Below are 19,625 nucleotides of genomic sequence, written 5' to 3' on the forward strand. Positions count from 1 at the left end.
AATCCTTCACCACCTGAATTCTTTTCAAATATTTCAAGACAATGATCATGTCTCCCCCAAGCTAAGTCTTATCTTTCCTAAGTTAAATTTCCCCAGCACAATGGACAAGTGCAGAAAAGCCAAATAAAATAACAACCTACAGCATAGTGATCATAAACAAAGAAAGGAATAGAAATGCTAGAAAAGATTCATTAAAGCACTGACTTGTTTAAAATGTGGTTTGGGAAATTACAGCAACCTGTTATACAATTGTAAAGATTTTGATTTCTCTCTTTTTTTTAAACAATGTTCAATAAACTTTTATTGCTTCCAGACTGGGTGCATACGTATGTACATGAAATTCAAAGTGTATATTACACAAATTACTAATCAAGAAGTTTATTTTTTACCCAAGAGAAAAAGAAAATGTACACATATAACAATGATATACAGAGAAGAATATGATAAGTACAAACGAGAAATCCTAAATTTAAATGCTTGAAGAAATTTGAGGAAATGGATGTTGTAGGGGGAGATTATCTTTGGAAGGAATACTGAGAAGGACTTTCAAAGGACATACCATCTAATTTGGACCTTGAAAGAAGGAGATTTCAAAAGAATGAAATAACTTAGGATATGAGGAAATTCAAGTAATGGGTTTGAGCAATACCAATCCAAGTTTTATTGACTGACTGACTTAAAGAAGGGAAAACCTCCCTACCTACCAAAATCAACGTGGTACTAGAACACAGTGATGCTATAAAATCCAGATGCCCTGTCCTGTCATTGGGTTTGGCCAACTGATCCTGTAACCCATGATTCACAACCTTTGGAAGAAATTCACAATAGAATTCATAATGGGGAGAAGTATTCATTAAGTCTAGAATGGTCAGACCCTGATTATGAATATCTTTAAATGATATGATAAGAATCTTTTGTTCAACACACTAAAAAAAAACCTTTAATTAAATATCTAAAAATGCTGGATGCTAAAAATCCAAAGAAAGAAATGAAACAATGTTTGGTTTCAAGGAGCTCAGTTTATTTTATTTGATACACAATGGAAAATCTTTGGAGGTTGTTGAAGGCTCAGTGAGAACAGTAATTTATTAAGAAAATTATTTGCAGCAGGATAAAAATGATTGGAAAGGAGATAGACTAGAGTAAGGAAGACTGCTTAAGAAATATTCTGATAGACTACACAAAAAGATATAAAATCATAAACTAAAGTGGTTACAGCTAAATGGAAAGGACACTAATAATCTTATGGAGAATAATCTATTGAGAAAGTATAGGATCAAAGATGAGATTTGTTTCTTTTTTATTTTTTTAAGAGGATGAGCCTATGAGAAAGAAGGCAGAAGGAATAGAGTCAATAGAGAAATCATGGAAAATACATAAAAATGGAAAAAAGCTAAGACAAATACTTATAAATGAGATAGAAAAGATACAGGTAAAGGAGTTAGTTTTGGAAAGTAGTGTGCTTTCTTTTTTCTGAGCCTGGAAGACAGAAACTGAGTGAAAACATTGAAAAATATAAAGAATAGAGTTGATAGAATCTACATTAAATTGTCTCATTCTCTCTATAAAATAGAAGGTAAGGTCATTAGCCATCTTTTGAAAGTAAAGATAGAAAGTAGGGAGAGTTGGGGGGGTTGGAATTGGAGGTTTAAAGAGAAAAGAGGTTAGGAACAGAAATGGTGGAGAAATATGACATTTTCTGCACTTCTTTTATCCTAATTTAATTGAAAATAGAATATGAGATTGTATGACCCAGTTATGAAATATCTAAAGAACAAAACCAGAGAGTTTGGGCACACGATTTTCTGGAAGTGAAGAAATTTGGTTTAGTTTCATCAATAGTATTGTAACACAAAGATTTTTTTTTTTTTTAGATTCATTTGTTGGACTAAAACTTGCTTTGTGTTTGCATTACAAAAACCATGTGTAATTTGTTTAAAGCTGAAGGAAATAAGCACCACCTGACCTAATTTATTACTAGACTTAAATTCTTTCCCCCTTTCACTGGAAAAAGCAAGCAAAGTTCTGAATAGCATATAAAGGAGAGAGCAGTCTTTTTTTTTCACTCCTATAAAGCTGCAGCCTACCATATATAATACTTGGTCTATTGGTTTGAACGTCTGTGGAGGGTTCAGGGTATATGTCTTCCAAATGTTGTGAATTATTTTCTATAGGGACAATCGGCCATACTAAGGACAAGAAATTGGTACTTCTTGAAAGAAGTACCTCCACTAAATCATTGTCTCCCAAGTGTTTTTTCACTCAAACCATATGATCAAACTGTACAAAGTCTTTTTGTTGGACAGCTAGGTGGTACAGTGGATAGAGTGGAGGACCTGAGTTCAAAAGTGACCTCAGACATGTACTAGCTATGTGACCCTGAGCAAGTCACTTAACACTGTACTCACACATTTCCTCAACTATAAAATGAGATGGAGAAAGAAATAGCAAACCACTTCAGTACCTTGGACAATAAAACCCCAAATGGGTTCACAAAAAGTCATATATGACTGAAAAAAGGCTGAACAACAAAATGAGCCTTTATGACCCTGTAGATCAAAAGCTGCATAAACTGTTTACACCAAAGCAAAATACAATTTCTTTCTACCTCATTCGGTAGCTTTTGTGAATTGCTCTGTGTAATATTCTCTCTAAAATGTAGTGTTCTCTGTTGAGGTTTTTCTTGGGGTCTCTGGAGGCAGCCTTCATTTCAGTTCAGTAATCACCATGAGAGTAGCCAGGGGTTAAAGTCCAAATCCTTTATTGTCCCTTTCCAAGTCTCGTCTTCTTTCCTGGAGCCAGGTTAGCTTTCTTATAGTCCAGATCCTTTATTATCTCCTTCCTGGGGCTGGGCAGCTTTCTGGAGAGTCTTTCAGTCTGTCCTTAGTTCTGAGAGCTTGAACTCCCCTCTGACTTTTCTGGCTTCTGAATCTCCCCAACTGAATCTTGGCTGAGGCTCCTATCTTATATATGCTCTCTTATTAAAGGTGTGAATCTTGTAGAACTCTAGTAAGTACTAAATACATGTACTGAACTAGAGAACTGTTAAGCACCCTACTAAACAACCATTGTCTCAATTCCACTGACTTAGCACCTTGTTTCAAGTTCTGGCCCATAGCAGCTCTGGCTTTAAAAAAAAAAAAAAGACATTACCTTGAGCATTAAGCTGTCTCTTTTGTTGATTTAGGATGCCAAATCACCAAATAAAACTGCTTGGAAGTGAAGAATATTCCTTTACTGTTAGTATGAATATGTGTGTTTTAATTTACTACCCATGCCTAACACCATCATTAATCAGTCAACCTAAATTTAATAAGCACCTTGAAGTTCAGGATAGGGATAAGACCTGTAAAAAGCTCTAAGCTGAGAAAGCTTTTTCCCCTAGCATAGACCAACATCTTCTCTGCAGTGTGTAGTTTTACAGGACTTTATAGTGCACTGAGAAGTTAAATGATATACCTAAGGTTACAAAATCATTAGATGTGGGAATGGACCAAAGTTGGCTTGGCTTTAATGCCAGGTCTCTATTCATTATCCTATATTACTTTACCTCTCAGAATATTGGGAATACAAAAGAAAAAATGAAATATTCTCTGCTTTTGAGATAAGAATTCACTATTCCACAAAAATTTCTGGGAAACTGGAAAATAATATGGCAGAAACTAAGCATATATCTACATCTCACACTATACCAAGATAAAGTTAAAATGAATTCATGTTTCAAACATAAAAGATGATACTGTAAGTAAATTAGGAAAGCAAAGAATACTTTACCTGTCAGATCAATAGAGAAAGATGACCAAACAAGAAATAGAGAATAGTATGAAATGCAAAATACATAATTTTGATTACATTAAATTTAAAAGGTTTTACACAAACAAGAGCAATTCAGACAAAATTAGAAGGGAAACAAAAAGCTGAGAAGCAATGTAGCCACCATTTCTGTTAAAGGCCTTTATTTCTAAAATATAAAGAGAATTGAATCAAATTTATAAGAATATATGTCATTCCTTACATGAACTGATGCTAAGTGAAATGAGCAGAACCAGGAGATCATTATATACTTCAGTAACGATACTGTATGAGGATGTATTCTGATGGAAGTATATTTCTTCAACAAAGAAAAGATCTAACTCAGTTCCAATTGATCAATGATGGACAGAAGCAGCTACACCCAGAGAAGGAACGCTGGGAAATGAGTGTGAACTGTTTGCACTTTCTTTTTCTTCCCAGGTTATTTTTACCTTCTGAATCCAATTCTCCCTGTACAACAAGAGAACTGTTCGGTTCTGCACACATATCTAGGATATACTATAACATATTTAACACATATAAGACTGCTTGCCATGTAGGGAAGGGGGTGGAAGGAAGGAAGGGAAAAGTCAGAACAGAAGTGAGTGCAAGGGATAATGTTGTAAAAAATTACCCAGGCATATGTTCTGTCAATAAAAAAGTTATGATAAAAAAATGAAAAAAAAAGAATATATATCATTCCCTAGCTGATAAAAGGTTAAAGGATGTGAAAAAAAATTTCCAGATGAATAAATTAAAACCATCTATAAAATGCTCTAAATAACTATTGATCACAGAAATGAAAATTAAAACAACTCTGAGGTACCACCTCATACCTATCAGATTGACTAAGATGACAGAAAAAAAAAGATAATGCGAAATGTTGGAGGGGATGTGAGGAAACTGAAATACTAATATATTATTAGTTTAATTGTGAATTGATCCAGTCATTCTGGAGAGCCCATTTGGAATATTCCCACAGGGTTATAAAACTCTGTATACTTTTGATTCAACAGTGCCACTATTGGGTCAGTACCCCAAAGACATCATAAAAGAGGGAAAAGAACTCACATATGCAAAAATGTTTGTAGCAGCTCTTTTTTGTGCTTGCAAGAAATTGTAAATTAAGGGGATATCCATCAATTGGTAAATGGCTGAATTAGTTGTGGTATATGAAAGTACTGAAATACTATTGTTCTATAAGAGATAATGAATAGGCAGATTTTGGAAAAGTCTAGAAAAAAAATAGCATGAACTGATGCTGAGTGAAGTGAGTAGAACCAGGAAAACATTGTACATAATAATAGAAACATTGTATGATGATCAGCTATGACAGACTTAGTTCTTCTTAGCAATACAGTAATCTAAGACATTTCTAATAGCACTGGGATGGAAAATGTCATCTGCATCCAGAGAAAAAAATATGGAAACTGAATGCAGAATTTTCATTATTTTTTTTCTTTCTCATGGTTTTTTCCTTTTGTTTTGATTTTCTTTTACAACATGACTAATATGGAAATATATTTAAAATTATTGTATAAATAAAACCTATATCAGATTACTTGCTGGCTTGGAGGAGGTCAGAGGGAAGGAAGACAGGAGTAAAATATTTGCAATTCAAAATTTTACAGCAGTGAATGTTGAAAACTATCTTCACATTAAATGGAAAAAATAAAAATACTATAAGTATTTCTTAAATGAAATATTCCATGTCTTCAAATCAGTTAGAATCCCCAGGAATCTAAGTGGTAAAAATAAATAAATAATTGTAACTATAGTGGAAGTATTCAAGCAGATACTGACTATCCTTTTTTCAGGTATGAAATCCTTGCATTGGTTTGGAAGTTGAATTAGAATAAAATAGCTTACATCTCCTTATTTTTGTGATTCTATAATGAGAAGATAATGTACTTTCACACAAATGGAAACCATAACAAGAATAGCTATAATGAAGACACTGTATTTATGAGAGTGAAATGGAGTTGCCTGACATAGAAATCCAAAGTGGTAGCCTCTGGGCAGTTAGTACAGCTTTAGCTGCAATTTCTAGTTGCAGGCATTCTAGTGATATTGTGGCTTAGAAGATTAGAGTTGTCCTGAGACTAGTTCCTACTCCCAATCACTTTTTTCCTCCCCAAGAAATGTTACCCTGTCTTATTTTCCTTTATTCAATGTTTGACCAGGAAGTTGAGGAAGAAGTCTTTTTTGTCTCCCCCGGGGAAAATTGTAACCCTGTATAAATAACCTCTTACAAGTAGCCCTAACTTTTATCATATCCTAAGATTTAGAACCAGTTATATAAATTGACATAAATGGGCTAATCTTGAAAGGTTTTTTTTTAATCCTTCCAAGTAAAAAATATAAAGTATAGGTCTTAAATAACATTGATTTCCTTGAAATAAAGCAGAATGTGATATTAAAATGTAATTTGTTCTTGTATACTACATCTTTTTATTTTGTTGTTAACTTTTCTGCCATTTTAATTTTTCTCAGTAGATTTTGCTGCAGACCCTAAAGCAAAGAAATTGAATTATGACAAATAATAGTAGAAAAGACACATTCTGTATGTATTCTTCTAATATTTTCTTTCCTAAAGTCTCCCAGTCATTTCATGAGAACTGATAATTAGTATGTTTCTTCTTCCATAACTACTGTTTGCAATTTTTAAAAATTCAGATGGAAGAAATGCAAGTGATAGGCTATGTGCTAAAAAAAAAAACTTAATGTAATTCAAAACACATTTTATCTTACTTCTGAAGGTTGTGGAATTCATATTAGAGTGTAAGATAATGAAATTTTAATTAAAATTTCTTTACCCATGAAGAAAGTTTGAGCAGATCACTTCAAAGCTGTGGTTCATCTTGGGAAAGAAACCTGCGTCTGGTGTGATTTCTACACATTTTTAAAAGTCATCATGTGTTGTCTCGGGTGACAAAAGAAGGGAATGAGTTTGCAGCTAACTAATCAGCAATACTTTGGGAACATTTAGGTCGTGGTTTCCAATTAACTCTGGTAAGTTTGGGTAATTTAGTACCAGACCTCAGGAGATAGAGGATGAGAACCTCGTTAATTCAGATGTCAGGTGAATAGCAAACCTGTAAATTTGCATTGAAAATGGATTTTTGTGTTTTGAAGCAAGGACTGGCCAGATATTTTTAAGCTCTAGTGAAAATGATCACCTTTTCTCCTTCCCTGTACTATCAGTAATGCAGTCATCATCTCTAAGAGCAATGGGAGATTCATGGATTAAGAGCAAGCACCAATAATTAATTTAAGAGGATATGACATAGTCCCATTTCTATATTGGCCTGATCAAAATGGTAAAAACAGAAAGGTCTTTTCTTCCCATGGCAACAGCACAGGCATATATAACTTATGCAGTGGAGATCTTAGTGCTCCCCACGCTCCCAAAGATAAATGTAGCCTCATTCTTAAAGTTGTTGCTGGGCAAGGCAATAATAGGATGCTAGCCCCTATTTATTGAAGGCTTTTGCTTAGATTCATGCTACCCATTAGTGTAAATTGCTAATAGAATTGCTATAGAAAAAAGAGGATCTTTTTGTCAGAGTGCTTGATGTCTGTGATGAGACCACGGGTTATATAGCTGTGCCTAATTTATCTGATGTTAATATATCTCTCTTCTTCTCTGAAAATAGAATACAGAGCAATTTGTGTTTTTATAATACATTGTAACTTATTTAACAGCAAATGTGTATCAACAATTGTGATTATGGAAAAATTGGACTGCCATTTAAGTGTGACCATATTAAGAACAATCTGTAGGAACTGACAGTGGTTAGCCTGGAGAAGGAGACTCATAAATGCTATCTTCATGTATTTGAAGAACCATCATGTGGGAAAAAATAAAATTGACTCATTCTGTGTTGCTCTTTAATGTGGAACTAGAATCAGTGAATGAAAATCACTGAAATAATATGAAGAATTTTCTAATATTATTAACAATTCATACTGGAACAAGTTACTTAAATAGCAAGTCCCCAGTCACTGGAAGTAAACAAGAAAAGACTATATTGCCACCTGTTAGAATGTTGTAGAAAGAATTTCTGCATCAGATAGAAGTTCAAATTAGTAGACAGTTAAGAATCTTCCAGCTCTGAGATTCTATAATCATAGAATGACACACTTTCATACAATCAGTAATTGTTATCAAGATCCCCTGGAATGAAGTCATCATTGACTATCATTTAGATATGATTAAAAAGGGTAATCTAGTAATATATTCAAAACAGTAACAGTAGCCCCTGGACACCTTCCCATGAAACTTTCACAATAATTTTGTGAGCTACTAAGCATTTCCCATAGTGACAACCCAACTTAAGACAATGCACAGAAAACTCATATGAATTAAATATAGATATTCTATCCACATTGTTGAATTTCTGGTTCTTAATGAGAATTAAAAATTGTCCTCAGCTTTCTAGGTTTGATGGCAATTATGAAAGTTGTATGTGTTCCCTTTTCTATGGTGTCCTAATTACTATCTTCCACGAGCTCCATTTCTCCATAGTAGTACTGCCTCTCTTTTTGGGAAAGTACAGTGGGGCTCCTCTGAGACTGGATCTATTGTCCATCAAAGATCCCAAACTAACTTGTTACCTTGAATTAGTCATTGCCTCCTCTAAAACTTTTTGCACTAAGTAGTTTATTTATTCTTTCATTCACATTGATACTATATTCAACCTCTGAACTCTCTCGTTTTAGTGAAGATGCTATGGTAAGGTTAAAAAAAAAGATTTACAAATGAAGGTGGCCAGATGTACCAGATCTAAAACTATATATAAAGCAGTGGTCACCAAAACCATTTGGTATTGGTTAAGAAATAGACTAGTTGATCAGTGGGGGAATAGGGTAGGTTCACAGGACAAAATAGTCAATAACTTTAATAATCTAGTGTTTGACAAACCCAAAGACCCCAGCTTTTGGGATAAGAATTCACTGTTTGCCAAAAACTGCTAGGAAAATTGGAAATTAGTACGGCAGAAACTAGGATTGACCCACACTTAACACTGTATACCAAGAGAAAGTCAAAATGGATTCATGATCTAGGCATAAAGAATGAAATTATAAATAAATTAAAAGAACATAGGATAATTTACCTCTCAGATCTGTGGAGGAGGAAGAAATTTGTGATCAAAGAAGAACTAGAGATCATTATTGATCACAAAATAGAAAATTTTGATTATATCAAGCAAAACTAATGCAGACAAGATCAGGAGGGAAGCAATAAACTGGGAAAACATTTTCACAGTCAAAGGTTCTGATAAAGGTCTCATTTCCAAAATATATAGAGAATTGACTCTATAAGAAATTAGGTCATTCTCCACTTGTTAAATGGTCAAAGGATATTAACAGACAATTTTCAGGTGAACAAAATGAAACTATTTCTAGCCATATGAAAAGATGCTCCAAGTCATTATTAATCAGAGAAATGCAAATTAAGACAACTCTGAGATACCACTATACATCTCTCAGATTGGCTAGGATGACAGGAAAAGATAATGCTGAATGTTGGAGGGGATGTGGGAAAACTGGGACACTGATACATTGTTGGTGGAATTGTGACTACATCCAGTCATTCAGGAGAGCAATTTGGAATTATGCTCCAAAAAGTTATCAAACTGTGATACCCTTTGATCCAGCAGTGTTTCTACTGGGCTTATATCCCAAAAAGATCTTAAAGAAGGGAAAGGGACCTGTTTATGCAAAAATGTTGGTGGCAGCATTCTTTGTAGTGACTACAAACTGGAAATTGAATGGATGCCCCTCAATTGGACAATGGCTGAATAAATTGTGGTATATGAATGTTATGCAATATTATTGCTCTGTAAGAAATGACCAGCAGGAGGATTTTAGAAAGGCTTGGAGAGACTTATATGAACTAATGCTGAGTAAAATGAGCAGGACCAGGAGATCATTATATACTTCAACAACAATACTATATGATGATCAATTCTGATGAATGTAGCTGTCTTCAACAATGAGATGAACCAAATCAGTTCCATTTGTTCAATAATGAAGAGAAACAGCTACACCCAGTGAAAGAACTCTGGGAAATGAGTGTGAACCACTACATAGAATTCCCAATCCTTCTATTTTTGTGTGCCTGCATTTTTGATTTCCTTCTCAGGTTAATTTTACATTATTTCAAAGTCTGATTCTTCTTGCACAGCAAAATAACTATATGGAAATATATACATATATTGTGTTTAACATATACTTTAACATATTTAACATGTATTGGTCTACCTGCCATCTGAAGGAGGGGGTGGGGAGAAGGAGGGGAAGTTAGAACAGAAGGGTCAATGCTGAAAAATTATCCATGCATATATCTTGTAAATAAAAAGCTAAAATAAAAAAAGATTTAATAATATAGAATCTTAATAGAGCTTTCTCAAGTGTGCTGTGTTCTGGGTCATGGGACTCCATAATTTGCCCATTCTTACACTTGAGAAAGCTCTATTAAGACTCTTCAAATCTCATATCCAATATACTAATTTCTATACATTTCCTCATTCTCTCTTACTTTTACACAATCACTTCCCAAAATGACTCCTTCCCTCCCCATTTCTGCAAACTTTTTTAAAAAAAGTTTATTTTATATTTATGCAGTAAAACATGTTTATAATACATTAAAAGTTAAAAAAAGATAATTGCACTTGAAACTGCAAATCTAGGTACAACTTGTTCTTCCTTTTAAATTTGTCATAAAATTATCATGCAAACTTCCTTTGTTTCTCTTTTTCTCCCTTTTCTTTCCCTCTTTACCCTAGAGATTTCCACAGTAGATATGAATTGATGTATATATGGGTGGGGGGGTATGTAAATTATTTTATATAGATTTGTATTAATCAGTTCTTCCATTAGATGTAGATACTGTCATTTTTCATATGTCTTTTAGAGGTAATGTATAATAGTTTGCTGTTACTGTATATACTATCCTCTTGTGTCCATTTCACTCTTTGTGCAAGTCTTTCCATGTTTTTCTAAGATCACTGAGCTCATCATTTCTTATAGCAAAGTAGTATTCTATCACAATCATATACCATTCCCTAGTTCATGGACTTCCTTGAAATTTCCAGGTTTTTGCTACCATGAAGAGAGCTGCCATAAAAATTTTAAAATATATAAGTTCTTTTCCTATTTCCCTATCATTTTTGGAAATAGATCTAGTAGTGATATTGTTGGATCAAAGAGTATAAACAATTTAAAAAATCTTTAGCCATAATTCCAAATTGCTCTCCAAAATGGTTGGATCAGTTCACAACTCCACCAATAAATGAATTAGTGTCTCAATTTTTCCACATCCCCTCCATAGACCAATATCTTATGCCATTTGCCAAGATAAGATCAAAATTGATCCATGACCTAAATAAAAAGAGAGATATTACAAGAAAATTAGAACACAGAATATATTACTTATCAGATTTATGGATAGAGAAATAATTCATGAATAAACAGCAAGTAGAGAATCAAGTTAAGTATAAAATTAATAATTTTGATTACATTAAATTTAAAAAAAGGATTGGTACAAATAAAACAAATGTAGCCAAGTTCAGAAGAAAAGAAGGAATTGGAAAGAAAATTTATAGACAGTTTCTAAGATAAAGGTCTCATATTCTCAAATATTAAATTAACTGTAAAATCTATAATAATATGAGTTATTCCCAAATTCATAAATAGAAGATATTAATAGGTGGTTTTCCAGTGAAGAAATCAAAACAATTTGTAGTCAGTTGAAAAGAAAATGCTCTAAATTGTTATTGATTAGAGAAAAGAAAATCAAAACAACTTTGAGAATGGTTAAAATGTTTGAAGGAAAAAACAAAAAAAAATTTTAGAGAAGAGGTAGTTTTAATAATAGTGATACTTGTTGATTGAGAGTAAATTTAGCAGTTAATTAAATATGCTTGGAATGTGTATTTGGTAGCTATGTGTGTGTGTGCTTGATATCTCCTTTATACCACTATCCCCTTTTAAATCACTACTTCTTTTGGGGGGTCTGCTTTACTCCTGAAGTTGTATTCTAAACCCAACTAGAGTTAGCTGTCAGTGGAAAGAACTTTCTAGGTGTTAAATGTCTTTACCATTTGGCAGCCATTCTGCAAACTACTGTTCTTCCATCTTCAGCTTTTATTTAGCCTTTAGTGATAAGTATATCTGATTCATCTGTTTTAAAAAGAATATTTTCATCAGCTATCATTCAGAAGAGAATTTAAGTAGATTTTTCAATAAGTTATTATAATTTCTTCCCTCTTAGATAAGTATTTATATGATAATAGTAACTAACTTTATATAGTGCTTTTACTAAGTACCTTGCAATTATCATCACATTTGATTCTCAAAGGAGTGTGATTATCCCCATTTTACAGAAGAGGAAACTAAGGTTAAATAACTTGCCCCAAAGTAACAAAGCTAAAAAAATAAAGATTTTCCTGACTCCAGGTCTGGGGCTCTATCTACTTCTACCAACAAGTATATTTGAGTACCTTCTCTATGGTTAATGTTCTTGTGTTTTTCTTTCAGCACAGCCCAGACTAAGTCACTTAATGATAAAACAATGAATTATCAGAAGCACATAATGTATTTACCTAGGTCAGTAAAGTGACAAATATAGAATGCCTAGTCTATAATATCTTTATAGTTCGTTCCTAGATACAGCCCAGCTATGACAATGACAATCAACTTCTTTCCATTCAATTTAAGAAATACTTATTTAGCACTTTGTTTCTCTGAAACACAGAATCTATCAAGTCTTCCTGGATGAATCTGGAACATTTTATAGAATTATTCTTGATAGGCTGAAATAAATAATTTCCTTTCCCCCTCATCTCTGTCCTCAATATGGCAAGACTAAAATGAACAGGCTCTCTTAGGGAAGCACCAGAACAAGAATTGGGGCCTGTTACTGCTATTACAGGCAGAAATATAATCTTCCATTTTGAACAGTGCATTTCCTGCTTTGCAGGGCTTCCAAAACATCCTTTCTTACCTGCATCAAGTTCTGTTTCTCATTTTCACTCATGACCTAAATTATAAATTTCATTGTTAATTCTTCCCTTAAAATATATCACAGAAAAACATAATGGTTAAAATTAAAACAAAAGCCAAATAAAGAAGTAATCCATAGTATTTTATCTTGAGACTTTTTTGTGATAACACCAGATAGTATGGAAAATATTATTTAGTGGACCACTGAACACTGTGAATTCCCCAATTTATCACACTTATAGAAACACCTAGGCTAAATAATTTGCTGTCAGTCTACTGTAAGAATGAATTTGCTTGTATTTGTTTGTACTCAGCATGTTTGTATTTATTTTCCATGATAGCAGAGCTTTGCTATGAGTTCATCATAATCCTATACTTGCTTTGAACTGAAATAGTGTCTTTTCATTTATGCATCTAAGCTAGGGATGTCTTACTGACATTAATCAATTCTCACAGTCCTACTCTTAAGAAAAATTCTTTTTTTCCTCCTTGTTTTATATGGGTAGTCTTGTTCTCCCTTATCTCCCCACTACCAACATGGTTGGAAGGGAACAAGGGAAAGGGGAAGACAGAATGATTAAAATGAGATGTGGACAGGTATCTAGTTTATACAGGATTATTCAGTGTTATAGAGTAGCTAGCCCAATGGATATAGAGCTAGGCCTAGAGTCAGGAAGATTCATCTTCCTGAGTTTAAATCTGGCCTCAAACTGGACTAGTCATTTAACTTGTTTGCCTGTTTTATGTTCTGTACAATGAGCTGGAGAAAGAAAATGGAAAACCCTTTCTGTATCTGCCAAGAGAACCCCAAATGGGGTAACAACTGAAAACTGACTGGACAACAACAAATAGTGTTTTACTGATAGAGTTGAAGGCATAGTTTATCAGGATCTTATCTTTTGGAATCATCTTTGTCTTTAAAAATTTTTATTAGGACCTTTGTGTTCTGGACTAGTTATTTTCTAATGTAGAGGAAAGAAAAGGGAAAGAGAGTAAGCATTTATGTTTCACCTACTATTTGCCAGGTACTCTACTCAAGACTTCTATAAACATTGTCTCATTTGATCCTTCCCACAACTCTTCAAAGAGGGTGCTATTATTGAAACAAATAGAAATTAAGTCACATGACAGCTAGTATCAAGCCAGATTTGAATTCATGTCTTCCTTGCTCCCAAACCAGCATTCTAATCACTACTAGGTACTTCTGTTTTGTGAATGTGTGTTTGGGTATGTATGTGTTTTGACCCATCCTTCTCCCCACCCCCAATTTAAAGTCTTCTTTATAATGCAGAAAACATTGTTTTAAAAGAACTAAACAAAACAAACAAAATGACTAGATCTGATAGATATAGGATTATATAATAACAGATTTATAATTGGAAGGGACTTCAGAGATCAACTTCCTCTTGTCATAGACAAGTGAAATGAGGCACAGATACTTTTTCAAGGATATATTAATAGTAAAATAACAATTGTGATTTGAACCCTGAATCTAAATCCTTAATCTTTTTTTTCCTATTGCAAATACTTGGAATCCCTTGAAAAGATAACAGAATATTTAGTAACCAGTTTCATACACAAGAGGCCCTGATGTGACCTTGAGCAGGTAGAGGAGGTAGGCAGAATTTTAAAGTTCCAACATTTTACCCCCTATGCAGCAATTCAGGCTAAAGCCTTTAAAGAAAATTTGTTATTAGCAGGGAAAAAAAAAATCTGCATTGGGTTGGCATTCCCTTGGAAGAACAATAAAAGATGTCTTTCCTCCAGTCTCATGACACATAAGAAAGGAGGAATGAATATGAGAATTACCTACATTTCCTTCCAGGTAATTGTGTAGTTCTCTGCTCCCAGAAGGAGCAAGACTTAATATTTTCAATGTTAATTTCCTAGCATTTCATGGCAGTACACTTTATCATTTAAATAAGAATTTAGAGAATATGGTGAAATATAGGCTAACATGTAAGTTCAAAAATACTTGAGGTCACCAGAATAAGTACTGAACTCATAAATTCATACCAGATGTTTATACTTGCTTTATACAGAAACTGTATCTGAGCCCCAAGGGTTACTAAACTTTATTTAGTTGATTAAAAAAATAAAGACAGTATGGATTATTCACATTTTTATGATTTTTTCATTGACTATAGTATGTTTTAATTTTTCTTCATCTTAGTATAATTTTTTACAAGAGATCTATGCCAATTTTATAATCAGGAATAAAAGTATACATCGTTTCTTATGAATTTTTGGTTTTTTTCTATAATGGATGGAGTTCTGGTCCTGGAGACAGAAGACCTGAGGTGAACTCTAACCTAGGACACTTAATTATTGTGCAAGCTCAAAGAATTCAGTTAAATTTCTCTCAGCTCCAGTTTCTTCAACTGTAAATAGGTAATAAAAATACCTACCTCACAGGATTGTTGAAAGAATCAAATGAGATAATATTTGAAAAATATTTAGCACAATGCTTGGCACATAGTAAGTCCTTAATAAATTTTTTTGTTCTTTTCCCCCCTCTTTTCTTCCTTTCTTCTCAAATGATTAAAAAAAAAAACAACTTTCTCTGTGGTTCTTTTCTTTATTTTAACATTTATATTTGTTAGGAAAACCATTTCAAACCATATGGTTAAAGGAAATAGGAAATTAAGAAATACATTAAGAACTATTTTGCATGTACAAATATGGAAATGAAAAAGCCCTTTACTTATTCATAATCTGTGCTTGGCATAATTAAATTTAGGGATTATATATGCATGCATTGATACCAGAGATGTAACTAACAAATCTGCTATCTGAAGTAGCAATCACAAATGTGCCCCAGGTAAATTGTTCAAAATGTTGTCCCAAATAAAAATTTAAAGATGAATTCATATGTTGGCAAGATAGGGGAAGAGAAGTTGGTGAAAAAACTTGGACTTCAAGATAAAAGATCCAATTAAAGACGGTGGTTCAAGGCCATTGTTGAACAGGCTTTCATCAGGGGAGAAAGAATAGAGAAAGAGTTCACCCAGAGTGAATAGGGGTGAAGCATTCCATCTGGTACTTGCTTTTTTTCTTGAATTATTCCTGCTAAGTAAGTACTAAACTTAGTTACTTGCTGTAAGAGCACATGACTCAGTGCCCTCTTAATTTGCTCTTCCTTAGTTATAGTTCTGATATGCAGAAAAGAAGAATGGTCTAAAATTCTCACAAAGAGAAAAAAAATGAAATTCTTATCAATGACAATGAAAACCTTAAAAGGCACTCATTCAGAGTGACTGGAGTGACTTACTACTACTCTTGTGATTAAGAGGAAGGGGTGGCAATCTAAATTGCCTAGAAAATATTAAACCAATCTAAATTGCCTAGAAAATATTAAACCTTATATTCTCAATGTCTTTCAGACCACAAAGGTACCATTTAAGAAAATGGTGCCCTACTGACCTGAGAAAGTTAGTTTTTCCCTAAAGGCCTAATTTACAAGGTAATTAACTCACTGGTAGGACTTGACTGAAAATCTCATTGTCTCAAAGGAGCCTTTTCCTATGATTTATGTACTTCCTATTTAACAAATAAGTTTTAGAAAGTTATCTACTAGTTAATCCCTTTGGTTACAGAGAGTAAATGAGATTCTGAATTTATAGATTGAAAAACTAAAATGCCTCAAGGTCACCTCATCCTTGTGATGAAGCTGGAGATAAAATATAAATTTCCTAATCCTCTAACCTTTTCTTGCTCTGTTGCTCAGTCCTGCTTTTCATGGAATCTTTTTCCTAGTTTTCACTTCATTTTGAACAACTTTAGGATATATTGGAGAATTTTTCAAGATGCATTTATTTTTGTTCGTCATATATTATGAAACATTGAGTAACAATATTTAGATCAAGTTCAGATATAGTGGTAGGGATAAAGTCTTTGGACTACACAGTCCTAGAAATCTGTTTCATGTCAAGAAAGACATTCACTGTCACTGAAAGACCATTGGGGAAAGGGTATTTTCATGGTTCTGTCTATATGGACTGAAAATTACAGAGCCCAGTACACCAAGTTTTCCCGTCAATGACAATTAGTTCTAGAACTGAATTTTAACTTCTTTGACCAATCAAAACTCTGATATGCTGTTTTCAATTAGATTGATTTCAGTTAAGTTTATTTGGAAACTGACAAATAGTTTAGTACAATGCTATTTTTTTTTAATGGCTGCATCTTCATATTCCTGTTCTATCTATCATCAGTTAATACACAGAAGTTTTTATCTTGTAGAATAGCAATAACTACAGTGCCAAAGAATGCCAGCTCAGCAAAAACTTCACCAGTGATGAATAAATGGCTCCGGCTTGTGCCCTGCTGCCTGAGGCTCTACAGGAATTGTTTATTGCCTAATATGCACAACCCATGATAAAGTTGCTGCTGAAATAAATTGCAGTTTTGCATAATTATTGAAAATCTTGTCTTAATGAGCAACGCGTGTCATATTCAGGAGTTCAATTTTAAAAATTAATTTTAGCTCATTATAATCACAGAAAGTATATGTGTATTAGTAGGAGGCAAATAAGCCATGTAAATAGAGTACTAATTTCCACATTCCAGAAAAAAAAAAAAAAAAGAACCTGAATGTTTCAAATAGGACTGTTTCTGCCCAAGGCATTCTTTTCTCTCAAGCTGTTATTATTTAAATGCTTTATCAAGCATAAATATATACATATATATGAAGATATAACTATGTAAGAATATCCTTAGAAAATATATTTATTTTTTGTTTCATGTAGTATCTTTTTTTATTTTTTTGGATAAAGAATCAAAACCATTTTCCATTTAAAATTCCCTCACTTGCATGGATGTGTGGTGATGAGATGTGCAGCTAAGGAAATGCTTCTTAAGCTTCAGTATTATATATCTCAAATCCTTTCTACTGTGGTCTTTAAATACACACACACACACACACACACACACACACACACACACACACTTTCCTTCCTCTTTCCACTGTTTCTTTCTTTTGCTCTCTCAGCTCCTTGGTTTCATTTTCTCCCTGGACTATTCTTAGTTCATCCGTGTCTTCATGTCTCTATCTTTGGCATTCTTTTCCTGATCGTTTCTTGGCATCTAGTATCCAGGATTGGAAACTCCAGTGTAGCCAGATGAAGAAGAATACTGTGAAAGAAATGCTGATTTTTATATTGAAAGATTTACTTTTTCCATGATATGTTGTGGTACATAAAGATGAATAAGCTTTCAAAAAGCAGTAATAAGAATCAATAATCATAGTTCCTTGCACATAGTTGATCTGAATACTTGCTAAATTCATCTTAGACATTTATGAGACACATATACAGAACATTATGTTATATCCCAGGACAGGTACAAGCTCAAAATTAATGAGAAAATGCTCAAATAAATATAAGATATAATGATACATAATTAATACACTGATGCAGACTGTAAGATCAAAGCAGCAATCAAGGAAGGCTTCCTGGTTATGTTAATATTTAAACTGAATCCTAAGGGATAAATAGGATTTCAATAGGTGCAAGCATTTGGGAAGTGTATACATACATACACACACATCTCTCTCTCTGTATATATATATATATATATATATATATATATATATACACATACATACACATATACAAATGTCCTGCTTCCCATTGTCCGTGGAATATAAGTTCCTTGATGATAAGGACTTTTATTTTTTATTTTTAATTCCTCAATTAACAAGTATTTATTAAGTACCTACCATGTGGCCTGACACACAGTAGGTGCTTAAATACTTAATTGAATGACTAATTCCAGATACAGGGGATGTCATAAGCCAAAGCACTGAGATAGAAGAACAAGGACTTCAACTTGGAATAGTTAATAATACAATTTGACTAGAGCATAGAGTATATACATGTAGGTGAGTAGGATGAGGGAAGCCTGTAAACATTGCAGGGCACCAATATTGACAGACCTTCAATGTTAAGCTAAGGAATTTTAATTTAGTCAGAAATCGATAGGGAGACATTAAAGGTTTTCAGTAATAAAGTGAGAAGATCTAATGTCTCTGTAAAGATTATTCTGACAATGATATGAAGGATGAATTGGGGAAGAAAGTAAAGGGGGAAATGATTTTTTAAAAATAAAGTTATTGGATTTGTAAGAGTGAGTGATGATGAGGAATTATGGTCTGGTGTTGGCTTAGGAATAATAATGAAAATAAGCACTTTACAAGCATTATCTCATTTTATCCTCAGAACACTCCCAGGAGGTAAATGCTAGATAGATCCCTATTTTACAGGGGAGGAAACTGAGGCAGAGAGAGGTTAAATGATTTGCCCAATGTAACACAGTTAATTAAGTGTCTGAGGCTAGATTGGATTCTATTCTTCCCAGCTACAAGTCCAGTACTTTATTCACTTCACCCTCTAGAAAGCAAGGAACAAAAAGGAGAGATACTGTAGAAGTAAAGCAAATTAAATTTGACAGCTGATTTGTGGAAGATGAGGAAGAAAACAAAGTTTAAAACAATAACCTTTTTGAAGATTGTAACTGAGGAGCAGTTACTGGAAAAAAGACTAATATGTGGGATCATAGAATTAAAGCTGTAAAGGACCTCAGAGATCATGAGAAATAAATGTAGCAAACAGAGAGCATCAGACTTGGAGTCAGAGTGAATTGGATTCAAATCTTGGTTCTGCTGTTTATCATCTAAATTTTACTACCTCCCTGAGCTCCTGCTTCCTTATCTGTAATATGGGGATAATAATATCTTTTGTTCTTACTTCAGAGGATAACTATGAGATTCATATATAGAGTACATATAGTGTTTTGGATATTGTAAAATATTATATAAATTGTTA

At 33.3% G+C, this 19,625-nt stretch overlaps 1 protein-coding gene across 10 annotated transcripts in view; it reads left to right on the top strand.

Annotated features, from left to right (window-relative positions):
* Window positions 1-19,625, top strand: part of DMD (dystrophin) — a 2,285,006-nt gene that overhangs the window by 1,765,030 nt on the left and 500,351 nt on the right. The gene's annotated exons all lie outside the window — the stretch shown is intronic.

The sequence above is a fragment of the Sarcophilus harrisii genome, chromosome 3, assembly GCF_902635505.1.
Source record: "Sarcophilus harrisii chromosome 3, mSarHar1.11, whole genome shotgun sequence".
Lineage (NCBI taxonomy): Eukaryota > Metazoa > Chordata > Mammalia > Dasyuromorphia > Dasyuridae > Sarcophilus > Sarcophilus harrisii.